This window comes from Gadus macrocephalus, chromosome 20, assembly GCF_031168955.1.
Source record: "Gadus macrocephalus chromosome 20, ASM3116895v1".
Lineage (NCBI taxonomy): Eukaryota > Metazoa > Chordata > Actinopteri > Gadiformes > Gadidae > Gadus > Gadus macrocephalus.
Genome location: NC_082401.1, coordinates 16,449,951 through 16,464,950, shown reverse-complemented (window position 1 = coordinate 16,464,950; position 15,000 = coordinate 16,449,951). Strand labels below are relative to the sequence as shown.

Here is a 15,000-nt window from a genome sequence, read left to right as displayed (position 1 = left end):
GAATGCCTGTGGAATGCATGTGTGTATATGTGTTGGTGTGTGTGTGTGTGTGTGTGTGTGTGTGTGTGTGTGGGTGTGTGCGTGTGTGTGTGTGTGTGCATGCGTGCCTGTCTGATATAGATGTAGACACCACAATCCCCCCGCCACGGGGTGCGGGAAGACGGCGTCCTACATCGATTCAGTACAGTATAGCTGTGAGTTTCTGCGTTTATTCAGAATGCATAATGGGCGCTGCCAGGACGCAGGGAGGCAAACGTTGTTTTCACCCAGAAAGTTATTATTAGCTTTTATTATTATTTATTTATTGTCGAGCTAGCGAGCGAGTTTCCTGAAAACAAAGTTATCCTGGGTTTTCCATCGCCCTAGGTTTTGCGGTGAGGAAATATTGTTTTGTATAAAAGCGTTTATTTTGCCATGCTTTTATTCCATTCAAGAGTCACATATCCTGTTTAGAAAGTAACAAAGATTGCGAAAAAACTATTTTGGAATCCATTTTGCACGGGGCGTGCAGAACCGTTTCCGGCGCTGAAACGGACGCGAAATGTGCGGCGACACGCACAAACACGGCTGCTTAACCGGGGGCTAGTTAGAGTCTGGAATCGACTGACACAACCCACACTCACAGACTAGAAAATAACACTAATCACCATGATTGAAAATGGTTCAGAATTAGCCCGATCATCAGTTAGCGATTTACAATAGAGTTGTCTGGCCCGATCATTAAGTAAAAAACCGTTGTTTGCACACAGTAACTTTCATTAACAGCATTCAATTTTCATTAACAACAACCGTGTTTGGCTTTCCTCTGCCCGCTGGACTCGGGTCATCCTGGTCTCATACATATTTGATGTGGGGTTCGGTGGAAAAAAAAATAGAGCAGCCGTATGAATTATAAAGGCTGTGGGGTAAACAGACTGATAACGATGGTTTCCTTGAATGGCTTTGTCCTCAGAGCGGGATATCAGACGTCTCTCGACTGCAGACCTCACTTTGCCGGGGGTACAGAAAATATCTAAATGTTTCACAAAGAAAGACAGGCTACTATATCAAGCAAGCCCTCCTACAAAAACACTATTAAATGTATTAAAGATTAGCCTTAGACTAAACTAATGGACTACATACAATTTGCCTCATGTGGCTGTAAATATCTTGTGTGTGTGTGATTTATTTTAGTCCACAAGAGTGATGCATCTGAGCCAAGAAATTGCAAGGGCATCAGTGTGCAGAGCATCGATTACAGAAACGTCTAAATAAAAAAGAATGTTCAGATAATTGCTGATACCGAGTGATGTACGATGGTGAAATAGGTGCTCACAAATACAGAAAAAAAATTGCATTCAATCGATATCAGCCCCAATATTAGTGCGTGTGTGTGCGTGTGAGGGTGCATGCTTATGTGTATGCATGTATGTGTATGCATGTGTGTGTGTGTGTGTGTCTCTGTGTGTGTATGTTCAATCGAAGGCTTCATGTCAACACTCCGGGTGGCTCATGTTTAATTGATGAAGCAGTGAGCTGCAGAAAGACCCAATGATTAGAAAGGAAAACAGCCCCTCTGGATGAAAGTAGGCAACAAGCCCAATGATCGCTGCTCTTTGCACATGTTGGAATGTGTGTGTCTGTGTGTGTGTGTGTGTGTGTGTGTGTGTGTGTGTGTGTGTGTGTGTGTGTGTGTGTGTGTGTGTGTGTGTGTGTGTGTGTGTGTGTGTGTGTGTGTGTGTGTGTTTGCGTGTCAGTGTGTGTGCGTGAGTTCATCTGTGTGAGAGAATCCCCAATCAGTGGAGGAGCTTCCTACCCTTCAACCAGGGTCTATTGACTGATGGGCTGATGAAGGTACATGTATGTGTGTAGGGTTATGTACTGTACAGTATGTATATTTGTGGAAGTGGGTCTCTCTCTCTCTCTCTGTCTCTCTCTCTCTGTCTCTCTCTCTCTCTCTCTCTCTCTCTCTCTCTCTCTCTCTCTCTCTCTCTCTCTCTCTCTCTCTCTCTCTCTCTCTCTCTCTCTTTCTGACTCCACTCCATCTCCATCCATCCCTAGTACCTGACCAACATCCCAGATAGTTGGTCAGGTACCTCATGCAGCAAACACAGGTTTCCGGAGTTATATTTCCACAGATCAACAAACAAACACATGCACCATCACCACACATCCCTACGGCGACTTAAAGCGCAACAATCACGGTTAGAAAGCAACTATCTACAAGAGGCACAGAGGTAAACGAAGCACTCCCTATCATAATTACATATCTTGCCCTTGGCAACACACTAAACAGTCGGCCAATTAACTCGATGACAGAGATATGTATGGATAGCGGGTATGAGAGCGAGAGAGCGAGATAAAAAGGTAGAGAGAGAGAGAGAGAGAGAGAGGAGTGAGTTATCTACTTTGCCTTGGGTTGTAAACTCAATCAGGAGCCCTGTAAGAGGAAAGCCGTCTACGGCAGCCTTGACAGCATTTCACCGAGCGCCAGGATACAAAAAGAGTGAAAGGAAGTCAGGCTAAAAAAAAAAAAGACACTGAATATTCAATGTACATATTTAAGGCACATTTTCATTCTGGTCGCCCCTGCTTCGTTCCGAGCCAGGCAACACGAGTCTATTTGCGTGACTCCCGAATGAAAGAAAAACACCCAGAGGGCCGTTGCTAATGGGCGGCTGAGACGGTCCTCCCCTTTCTGGGGACGGCGGTGAAGATGAAGGGTGTTTGTGCGGAGGACTCGGGCTGTTGTGGGGACAGCTTTGTGGGTTCAGACATGGTGTCTCAGCATAGGATGTGTGCGGCAGCAGGTACGTTCAAGGGATGGTCGGAAGACAACCAAGCTGCCAAGCACACACAAACACACACACATTCACATACAGATGCACACACACGCATATAAACACACAGATTACCCAAACATCCATACAAAAATACATCAACTAGGAAATAAGCTGGGTGAAGAGCGTACACAAACGCTAACATTAATGCACACACACACAAATGCACACAAATACACACACACACAGGCAGATAAACAAAGACGCAGACAGAAAACACAGGGCTACACATACTTCCTCCTTGGGGTATATTCTTGTTTTCGTTGTGGTTACCGCAGGGAGGATAATGACATCAGCTACACAGCAACACCACTCCTATGGACACACGCATACACACACACACACACACACACACACACACACACACAGAAACACACATACCCACACACATCAACACCACTGCGGAGACAGTAATATAAACACTCTCAGCAAACACACACACACACAAAGATCTCTTGCCCTCACAAACACACATACCAGACACATCTTAGACAAACACACACACACACAACACACACACACACATACACACACATACACACAAAGCTATCTATCTAAAGCACCTTCTCGGGTAGAGAGAGAGAGATAGAGGGAGATAGAGAGAGAGAGAGAGAGAGAGAGAGAGAGAGAGAGAGAGAGAGAGAGAGAGAGGAAGATAGGGAGAGATTGAGAGAGAGAGAGAGAGAGAGAGAGAGAGAGAGAGTTAGAGGGAGATAGGGAGAGAGAGAGAAAGAGAGAGACAGAGGGAGATAGGGAGAGAGAGGGACAGATAGGGAGAGAGAGAGAGACAGAGATAGAGGGCGAGAGAGATAGAGGGAGATAGGGAGAGAGAGAGATATGCGTAAGGGCGGGGGACAGTAACTCCACTCACCTCTACTATGAACTATCACACACACAGTCACACTAACACAAAGATCCCTTACCCCCCTCCATCCCCCTCACACACATACACACAGACAAACACACATCACATTTCACACACCGACACGGACACAAATACGCACGCACAAGCATCTACGAGCTGCCACCTACAGTACCTTCTGTGGTAGAGAGAGTGTGAGAGAGAGATAGAGGGAGATAGGGAGAGAGAGAGATAATGCTGCGAGTGGGGGGGCATAGAAAGACTACGTGCCTCGGGCAGGCGCCTGGACAGATAGCACGAGTGGGAATTAAACAAATTAAATCGACTCGCTCGAAGAGAATAAGATAACAAGTTTGTGGAGAGGTAGTGTCGAGACAAAGAAGGGTAGACCAACAGAGACAGACAGGCAGGCAGACAGAGTAAAACGGCAGACAGAGAGAAAACCATGAATGAAAAGGTGCCGGGCCCTGGGTGAGCCAACAGGCAACAGAGGGGGAGAGAGAGCGACAGAGAGATGGAGGGCCACAGAAGAGGGGTGATGAAAGGCAGGGGCCGGGAGATGGAGGACGGGGGAGGACGGGGGAGGTGGGGGAGGTGGGAAGGGGGTCTACAGCCCTAGCAGCGAGCACGAGTGGTGTTCAGAAACAAAGGCAGGCTAATAAGGCAAGACGGGAGCGGATTTGCCGGGCGGCAGATGGCCGACTGACTCACCGCTATCAGACACATACAGAGAGATAAGAGATCCAGTCACAGATCAGAGAGGGGCGAGAGAGAGCGAGAGAGGGAGAGGGAGAGGGAGAGAGAGAGAGAGAGGAGAGAGAGAGAGAGAGAGAGAGAGAGAGAGAGAGAGAGAGAGAGAGAGAGAGAGAGAGAGAGAGAGAGAGGGATAATCCCGCAACATGTGTATGTCAACATCAGTGTGTGACCACGGGTGTGTGCGTATACGTCGATGTGTGTATGTTTGCACGCTCTCTCTCTCTCTCTGTGTGTCCAGCGTAGAATCCCATCCATAACTGGCCCAGAATCAGCCATCTCTCACGCCATCTCCCGCTAGGCTGGCCTCAGCCATATCAAGCTGCCCTTGACTTGACACTCAAGAACAAGCGTAAATACTCCCTGCACCGTGTTCCTTTCAACCACTCTTCATCAGATTCCCCTCACCCAGTGTCCCGCCTCTTCCAAGAAATACGTTCTTTCATGAATAAAGTCAATTCATCAGCAATGTCCTCTTTCCCCTTTCAGGACCACTGTTGAATTTAGAGGTCGAAGGGTAGCGCCACACGCCTCAGAGCTATATCTTTTATTCATAAGAAAGGCTGCTAGCTTACGATAGAAATAAAAGGATTGGCACACTTTTCACTGGATTTTCAGAGCAGCCAGCTGACTAGGTATTTACTGGGTGAGAGTGTGAACCATAGTCAACCAAACACCAGAACTACGTCATAACACCACAACCTTTCCTCTCCGTTTTGTCAATAGCGAACAGCTATTCAATCATCCACATCAAGACAACAAAGAAAGAAACCTTTCAACATACACAATTCAACATACAGATTAATTGCAAATTGGGCATGCACATGTCTTTCTCCCCGGTGGATCAATATTGACCCTTGACCTCGCTGAGAGGGGTCCGTCCCCGGTTCGAGGGAGCCTTTCATGTCGACTCATTACAAGACCTAATGGGAGTTGCAGATGATTCAGATCACGGTCCACGCTATTGACCAATGGGAATCTGAAAAGGATAGCCCTCGCAGAGGCCCTGACGACAACATACCATTGTCCAGGTCATGGCTTTTAACCTCGATATGTGCGTGTGTGTGTGTGTTTGTGTGTGTGTGTTGGTGGTGAGTGTGGGTGTGTGGGTGAGACAGCGGGGAATATGAAACAGAGGAGAGCGAGGCAGGGAGGGAGGGAGGGGGGAGGGAGGGAAGGAAAACACCTTTTGTAATAGTCCTCTATGATCCAAGGGCGAGGTTGTAATTGGCTTAGACTCCAGGGAGGAGGAGAGAAGAAAAGAGAAGAAGAAAAAGAGACAAAAAGAGAGGCAAAGAGAAGAAAAGAAAAGAAATTAGAGGAGACAAGAAGAAATAGAGAGTGGACACATGGCTAGGATGGGGGAGGAGGAGAGGAGGAGGAGGAGAGGAGGAGTATACAGGATACACAAGGACATTGGGGAGATGGAGACGAAGACGAAAAGGAGGAATGGGCAGGAAAAAGACGAGAGGGCAGTATGGTATGAAAACAAAGAGGTGCAGAGGCGACGTCAGGGGGACCAATCAGAAGAGATGGATGAGAGAAGGGACATGGCGGGAGAATAAGGTGACCAGCATGAAGGTGAAGGAAGAGGTGAAAAGGAAGGGGACAGGGAATGGTGATGAGTGCGCGTGTGTGTGTGTGTGTGTGTGTGTGTGTGTGTGTGTGTGTGTGTGTGTGTGTGTGTGTGTGTGTGTGTGTGTGTGTGTGTGTGTGTGTGTGTGTGTGTGTGTGTGTGTGTGTGTGTGTGTGTACGTGAGACTCCCCAGGAAGTAATTCTATTGGATGTCCTTCCAACCGACGCGTGCGGAGAAGATCAGCACGATACGAGAAGGAGATTCAACATTTATATACCTTCATAAAATATTAAACCCCAGAGTCCCCGGCACCGATTCCATGCAAACCCGATTATATTGTCCACTCATTACAATTTTTAAATTTCCTGTGGGGGGAAAAGCATGTCAGCTGCCTGTCTCTGTATCTCGGTCTCTATCTCGGTCTCGGCTCTTTTATTGTCTCTATCTAGGATCTGGGGTGCTCTCCCAGACCTCACACCCGTCCAACGTGGAGATGCCGGCCAACACAAAGACTCCTGCCCCTCTCATCTCCCCGCTCTCTGACGAAAATGTATTAAATATGAATCCAATCCACCATCTCCCTGACCAGCCCCTTGATAGAGAGAGAGAGGGAGGGGAGATCCAGTCACAGATCAGAGAGGGGCGAGAGAGAGAGAGAGAGAGAGAGAGAGAGAGAGACAGAGAGAGAGAGAGAGAGAGAGAGAGAGAGAGAGAGAGAGAGAGAGAGAGAGAGAGAGAGAGAGAGAGAGAGTGGCAGCCAGGCAGATGAAGAGACAGACGCGTGAGTTATGGACAAACCAAGAGAGACACAGGTGCAGATAAACAGGTAGACCAACCAAAACAAGGAGACAATGAGAGTGAGAGAGAGAGAGAGAGAGAGACAGAGAGAGAGAGAGCGAGAGAGAGACAAAGATGTAGGCAGACTGACAGATTGAGGCTCTGGACTGGCTGTAGGGCTCAGTGTGCCCGTCATAGACATGGCCAGTCAATACACACTGCACTCAGGCGTACACACACAACCACACACATGCACACTCAGGCACACACACACGCTACACACACGTGTCCTACACACACATACGCACACCCATTGGGCAACTCTGAGATAGTTCCACACACAGACACACACACATTCTCCTCTTTCACATTCATCCCTGAACAATCGGCGCGCAGTCTGGCCCGCGGCAGAGAAGTATCGACCCACCAGGAATTGAACAGCCCCACCAATTCATCTTCTGCCCAGTGGACAGCGATCACGCGTGCACTGGTGTGTGTGTGTGTGTGTGTGTGTGTGTGTGTGTGTGTGTGTGTGTGTGTGGGTGTGGGTGTGTGGGTGTTACTGACTGGATGATAGTCAAGGATGATACTGACTGTTCCTGGCGAGCTAACCGCTTCTAGCGCTTATTTTAAAGAACCTTCACTCACAGACACACACACACACACACACACACACACACACACACACACATTCACACACAAACGCAAAGACAAGGAGAGACACATAGACGCACACACACACACACACACACACATTCACAGACACAGACACATAGACACACAGACACACATACACTCACACACACAGACACACATACACATACACATTGAAACAGAGACACACAGACACACAGACAGATAGACACACAGACAGACACACACAGAGACAAAGCAGAGCCGGGCAAAATAACAAAGACGCAAAATGCACAAACATTTCAACACAATCTATAAAATAATTCAGAATCATAATAAAGTCAAACATAAGGAATACAGGCGATTTGTGATACACACAGCATTTTTTATACACGAAATACACCCATGCCATGCAAATATGGCTTATAAATAAATAAGTGCACACACACACACACAAACACACACACAAAACGTGCATACACACATAGTACAAATCACATGCATACACACATACGCACATATCTCACACCTACTCCACGCACACACACACGCACACACACATGAACAACACCCAGGCGTTGAACCAACTATGAACCAAAAGACACAAACTGTTACACACACGCACGATCGAGAGGGGGCAGCCAGTCATGACCAGGAGGCTGTGCTCCGGTTCCTGCCCTACGGATCATATAACAGCCTGAGGAAGAGGAGTGCCTCGCGTCCGTCCATCCCTTCTGCCCCTCTCCCATCCTCCTCGCCAGCCAACACGCCCCATAGACCATCAATAGCCGAGCAAGGGCTCTTTGTTTTTTAAAAAAATAGACACTTGCGCTGAAAGCACTTATCTCGAATGACACTCAAACCAAAAAAACACCCCCAGGTTACGTTTCTTCCGTGCCAACTTAAAAAAAAAAAACGGAAAACCTCGGATCTGCCTCCGTTCATTTAGTGTTTTCTCTCTCTCCGTCTCTGTTGTTCCCTTTCCCCTCCGTCCTTCTCTCTCTGTCATCCTCGCTCTGTATCTCTACGTGCTGATCGTGACAGCCTGCAGGTTGACAACAACTCCATCGTCGATAGATACAACGACGAGGTAACGGTACTCAGCACCCTGTCAGGACTACACCTACAAGAACTGAACCGCTGAGGGACTGCTTCCTCCACCTGTCCAGCCAAGGACGCCTTGAGAAAGTTCACCCATGCAGATCCACACACACACACACACACACAAAGCAACCTACAATTCCTCGTAAGCCTTATCTCTCTCTCTCTCTCTCTCTTCTGCGTGAATAATTGAAGGATATGTGCTCTTTTCCAACTGTCCACCATCCAGTCGGTCAACATAAATGTCCCTGTTCCGCGCGTTACTGCTGTCATCGTACGAGAGAGAGCGTTCCCATCGTTCTTTCCTCTCAACTCCTTTGAGGTGGCACTCACACGAAGCCATCCATAATTTCAAACCGACTCCAGCTAAACAGGTGGCGTCCTGTCACACTCAGCGAGCCACCGACTGTTTAACTCTTGACACACGCGCGCACGCTTTCTCCGTTCCAACCGGCAAACAAACTCGTCTCTCGTCGTCACCCTCTCACTCCAATCTCAAAGCTCGGGCACATCAAAAAAATACAAACATATACGAGAGCCACGAAACCAGCAGCAGACGACAGACAGGTGGACTCACCTCGGTGGAGGACGTGTGGTGTGTGCTGTCTCGGTTGTGTCTCTGTGAGCGAGGGAGTGTAAAGCCGCCGCGAGCCCGGTTACAAACGGCAGGTTGCCCTTCCTCCCACCATCCCTCTCCTACTGCGCTCCGGAGTAGTGCGTGCATGTGTGTGTGAGTGTTTGCACGCGCGCGCGTGTGTGTGTGTGTGTGTGTGTGTGTGTGTGTGTGTGTGTGTGTGTGTGTGTGTGTGTGTGAGACGAGAGCGATTGCAAGTGTGAGTGTGAGCGCTCCCGACTCCTCACTGGCTATTGTTACCAAGGGGAGGGCAAGGCGAACTGAGCATGCTCCGAACTGAACAGCCCTTGTGGTAGGCATGGAAACCAGGAAGCGGCTGCAGCTCCTAAGTGCTTTCTGCTTTACTCCCCACCCCTCATTCTCCCTCTCTCTCTCTCTCTCTCTCTCTCTCTCTCTCTCTCTCTCTCTCTCTCTCTCTATCGCTCGCTCTCTCCATCTCACACATGGACGCAAGCAGGTACCCCCTCACACACACACACACACACGCACACGCACGCACGCACACACACACACACACACACACACACACACACACACACACACACACACACACACACACACACACACACACACACACACACACACACACACAGAGGGGATGCTGCGACGTTCTGGCCAGGTTTCAACACATGCTTAATCTTTAATTCTCTCATGGATTGATTCTCAATCTCAATTGAACTGATGTAACCGCTCCTCTGTTTACCGTGCCAACCAATGGAGTCATGCCACCCAGGCGGGCCAGTTCGCAGTGTCCTGGGGAGCAGTAATCTCCTTACACTCTTCATAAGGAAAACATGGGACAGGAAGAGCACCGGAATGCATTTCATTAAAAAAAATAGGTTATGGTGATTAAACAAAAATCTAAATATAGCTGTCAAAAATCCCAAATAATACAGATATTCACAAATGTTCAGCATGTCACGAAACCACAGTACTCCAACGTTCCTGCCGTCATTAAAATACGTGAATTTAATTCTTAACTGCTTTCACAGCTCTATGCCGCAGATGCATTACACGTTTCTTCGTGGGCACAGTTTGCAGGACACTCAACGAGCATGAGCCCTTCCCCTTCCCATCAGTAAAAAACAAAAGACAAACAGGCATCAAACATTAAAGACCAGCCTTATGCTGCCTGCCCCTGTGCGCAGCTCAAGTCCCCGGCTCAAGGAACAGGCTTCCACTGTGTGGGTATGTTGGCCACCGGCACAATGTGTTGTAATGACAATATGCTGCTGCGTCTGCCGTGTGTTTAAGGGGGCATATGGAGTCTGAGGCTAATCTCCCCAGAGTCCAAGATAACCCTCCCTTTGCCTGGGCCTCCCGGAGTGGGTGGGTGGGCGGCCGGGGGGGAGGAGACGGACACGAGAGCCAGCGCCACCACTAGGCAACATGGCAGAAGGCTGCTCCGCATGGGTGTGTCAATTATGTCATCAGCGCTGCTTGTGTTTATGTGTGCTTTGGTTGGCCGGGCTTTTTGTTTGGGTGTTCGGGCAGGAAAAAGGCCCTGTGTGTGAGAGGAAGGCAGTGTGTGCGTGCGTGTGTGTGTGTGTGTGTGTGTGTGTGTGTGTGTGTGTGTGTGTGTGTGTGTGTGTGTGTGTGTGTGTGTGTGTGTGTGTGTGTGTGTGTGTGTGCGCGTGTGTCGTGATACGTGGAGATTAGTATACAACAAACACAAACTGTGTTTATTGTATACTGTGTGAGTGTTGTACATGAACGTGATTATTTAACGGCAGCACCATATGCCCATCTGCTGGTGTTATCAAATGACCCCTTAATAAATGCTGGCACCACAATGGTACCCCACACACACACATAGTGTAGCTTGGTTTAGCACACAAAGGTAAATCCTAGCACTGGGGAGAGAGAGAGAGAGAGAGAGAGAGAGAGAGAGAGAGAGAGAGAGAGAGAGAGAGAGAGAGAGAGAGAGAGAGAGAGAGAGAGAGAGAGAGAGAGAGAGAGAGAGAGAGAGAGAGAGAGAGAGAGAGAGAGAGAGAGAGAGAGAGAGAGAGAGAGAGAGAATGGGTATTATACGCATTGATGCAGCCCTCCTTACCAAAGGGGGTTGAGGTTTCGTGTGGCACGCTCACAAACACTTGTGCATATGCATTCAGGCCATATCCACTAGACACAATTAGCCAGCATTTTCCCAGCATTCTCCCAGCTTTTCACAAACTTCCTCTGAAGTGGAAATATCTGAAAACAACAGTAAGGCGAAACCTCTATTTCTGCTAACCATGAAGTAAAATTGTCCTCCGCATGGGGGTTTAAGGACCCCGCTTGAAGATGAGATGGTTCGTCCCAAGTGGTCATCCTTCAATGAATTGAAATGCTGACGGACAGCGGTTTAAAGACGCTGGAGAAAACTCAGAAGGCAGCAGAAACGTCTTTATGTCGGGCACAGTGAGGGCCCCACAAAGGGCCCCAGATTAGACATCACTCATCCAATGCTGTGTGTTGCTGTTGCCATTAGGAAAGTGTTTGTTTGCCATGTGTGTGTGTGAGATTGTGTGTTTAGGGGCCCGGTACGGTGAAGGCTTCGCTGTTCGGGACACCTGGTAGCAAAGGTCCAGGCGGCCTCGAGACGGAGGGCCGGGCTTGCTCAGCAACGGCGGCGGAAAATAATTTATGAGGGCTCCGCTGATGGCTCAATAATTCAGTGGGCCTTCATTCTGCTCTCACGGTGAGGCACGGATTAGACTATTACAGTCAGGAGAGAGAGAGAGAGAGAGAGAGAGAGAGAGAGAGAGAGAGAGAGAGAGAGAGAGAGAGAGAGAGAACAAGAGTGAGAGAGAGAGAACAAGAGTGAGAGAGAGAGAACAAGAGTGAGAGAGAGAGAGAGAGAGAGAGAGCGCGAGAACAAGAGTAAGAGAGAGAGAGAGAAAGAGCGAGCACAAGAGTTAGAGAGCGATTCGCCCCGTTTCAGGGGGGCATGCAATCTCACTAACCTGACTCGCCATTTCTTTATTTTTGGAAACGGGGGTAGGGCGAGTGCGGGGGGGAGAGCGATGCTAAATTTAGCGCTCCATCCGGGGACGAGCAAGGGGGGCATGGAAGGATGTTCAAACGCGATGCCAGACAGGTTGCGGGTGTGTTAACACACCGGTAGCCCCCACTGGCAGGTAGCCGCGGGGAGTGGACTGTCCACGGCCAGCAGCATGCCCCCCCGTAACCAGGGAGCCTTCGACAACATATATATACGTGGTTGACCACTTAAAGTGACAGACCACAGTGTGTCTGGTATGGAATGAGCTGTCCCCCTCATAAAGCAGAGAGCGGAGCATCCACTGTGGTCTACCCCATGCGCTGCAGCACAATGGCTGTTGTAACTGTTATGGCCCCCCCCCCCCCCCCCCCAGGGGAAGAGCATACAATGCTTTGTTGTGTGTGCGCCCTTGGCTATGTGTAAACGTTTGCCTACTGAGATTAGTGTTCAGTGCCTATATGTGCATTTGTTAGTGGTTTTTGTGCGTGTGAGTGTGTGTGTGTGTGTGTGTGTGTGTGTGTGTGTGTGTGTGTGTGTGTGTGTGTGTTTGCGTGTGCGTGTGTGTGTGTGTCTGTGAGGTACCTCAAGACAGGACACATAAAAACCCATCACCAGCTGGTTTGTTTATCAGAGGTGTAATTTCCTTGCCAACCATGGGGCCATTGAGAGACACAATGCATTGTGATAATTAGCCAGATGGGGTTAGACAATCAATTGAGTGATAGGTTGGTTGATTGTGTGGTACTTGTGTGAGCTGACAGTGAAATGTAAAACAGCATATAGCGCTACTGTACTGGTGTAATAATAATAATCACGCATCCCAGTTTGATTAGGAGGTGGTGAGATCAAATAATCACGCAACCCTGTTTGATTAGGAGATGGTGTAATAAAATAATCCCGCAACCCAGTTTGATTAGGAGGTGGTGTATTATAAAATAATCATACATCCCAGGTTTAAGAGCGATTTAAGAAGTTTGAAGTTGTTTTAGGTAAGAAAGATATTGGACATTCGACCGATATTCACGCTCTTATTACAGCGATCTGACGGCGGGCCCTAAAGAAGCGACCACCGGTATGAGTCCTGTTTCTCCCGCGGTGTATACCTGCGGAGGAGACAGTTTGGCAGCAGCACTCCTCTCTATAGAGCTTGTAAATCGGTATGCATTATGGAGTATTGTGTTGAGTTGAGAGGACTCAGGGGGGGTAGCTGTATTAAATCCTAAATCGATGTAAATATATCGTTACCTAGGCTGTGGAAAACTTTGTTTTTCCTCGTCCCGCATGAGTAACGCTCTGGCAGTTTCGAGGACAACCATGTCTCGCCAGAGTGACAAATCATTGCACGATTAATGACTGAACAATGAACTAACTACCGGTAAATGACTACTAACTAACTAAAATTCTCTTCTTCCAAGATCGGGGGAATTTCTTGCCTCCCTAATGTATAGCCCTTAACCTATTGACGCGTCTTGTTTGTGTAATTTTCAAAGACGAATGGCATGCGGGGATGATTCTTAATTTTCTTTAGATACCTCAACACATTCAAGCACTACAGGGTCGAGGCATGTGTACAATAGGTGTGTGTGTGTGTGTGTGTGTGTGTGTGTGTGTGTGTGTGTGTGTGTGTGTGTGTGTGTGTGTGTGGGTGTGTGTGTGTGTGTGTGTGTGTGTGTGTGTGTGTGTGGGTGTGTGTGGGTGTGTGTGTGGGTGTGTGTGGGTGTGTGTGTGGGTGTGTGTGGGTGTGCTACTGCTAGGTTCGGCTCTGAATAATTCAGCTCCCTGTCATTCTCATCCTGCCTGTTTTCTATTCAAAGGGGGTACATGCTGTATACCCCCATGACGGGGACAAAATACACTTGTACGAGCAGTGGGAACGCCCCAATATAATGTGGTGGCTGGGGGATAGCATGGGAACTGGCACAAATTCCTGGGTGTGGGGTTGAGTGTGTGTGTTTGTGTGTTTGTGTGTATGTGTGCGTGCGTGTGTGCGTCACAAGCACCCCACACCGCCACAAACCAAGCTTTACAACCTTTGTTTATCCAGGTCGAAACACACTGCAAACGTTGCAATTACATTAGAGCTGGCCAGGCAATTCGGTGTGAGCATTTTATACCTCTAGAAGAGAGTTCCTTAATGAATGTCGATGAATGTGAATGAGGAGCAACACAAGCAGCCAGAATGACCCACAAACCTAATTGTTCAGGTTTCCATCCATCTTGATTGAGTCTCCTTGGGTGGAGCAGATAACGAGCCCTGTGTTAAAAAGTAATTATGCATCAGTTAACTCAAGGAATATCCATGACCTCGATTCATCGCCTAAAACACGAATGTTGAGTTCTGCGTGTATATTTTAAATGCATTTTAGGAAGGAAAAACATAATTAACTCCAATGAATATGCATGTTGCTTGCTCGTGCGCACAAACCACGCCTGAGGTTGACGGGCGTGTGAATGTGTATGTGCTTCCAAACTTTGAATGCATGGTTGTGTATGTGTACAGGAAGCCGGGTACACAGTCACAGTGTATATCTACACAGTGTATCTCCATCCTGAAATTAGATTGGATAATTAAAAGCCTGTGCTGGCAGCATGCAAACATAAATCGCCATGTCTGCAGGCGTACAGTGCCTGGTGTGCCCGCCCAGCTCTCCTAATGGGGGGCCATGAAATCCAATTTCCCTGTCAATCTATCCATCTATTGTATCCACAGAGCCAAGGTGCTCCACGGGGGTACACACACACACACACACGCGCACACGCACACGCACACGCACACGCACACGCACACACACACACACACGACCCTAGCTAAACTCTTAACATAGTCAGGAATCACCATGACTACAGTCCACTCACACCCT

The 15,000-nt window shown here is 48.4% G+C and overlaps 1 protein-coding gene across 1 annotated transcript in view; it reads right to left on the bottom strand.

Annotated features, from left to right (window-relative positions):
- Positions 1 to 9,468, bottom strand: part of si:dkey-91i10.2 (uncharacterized protein LOC555224 homolog) — a 29,072-nt gene extending 19,604 nt beyond the window's left edge. Inside the window, exon 1 of the mRNA XM_060039476.1 lies at positions 9,100 to 9,468. The gene's annotated coding sequence lies outside the window, so the exon portion shown is untranslated. The remainder of the gene's footprint in view (positions 1 to 9,099) is intronic.
- Positions 9,469 to 15,000: the final 5,532 nt, after the last annotated feature.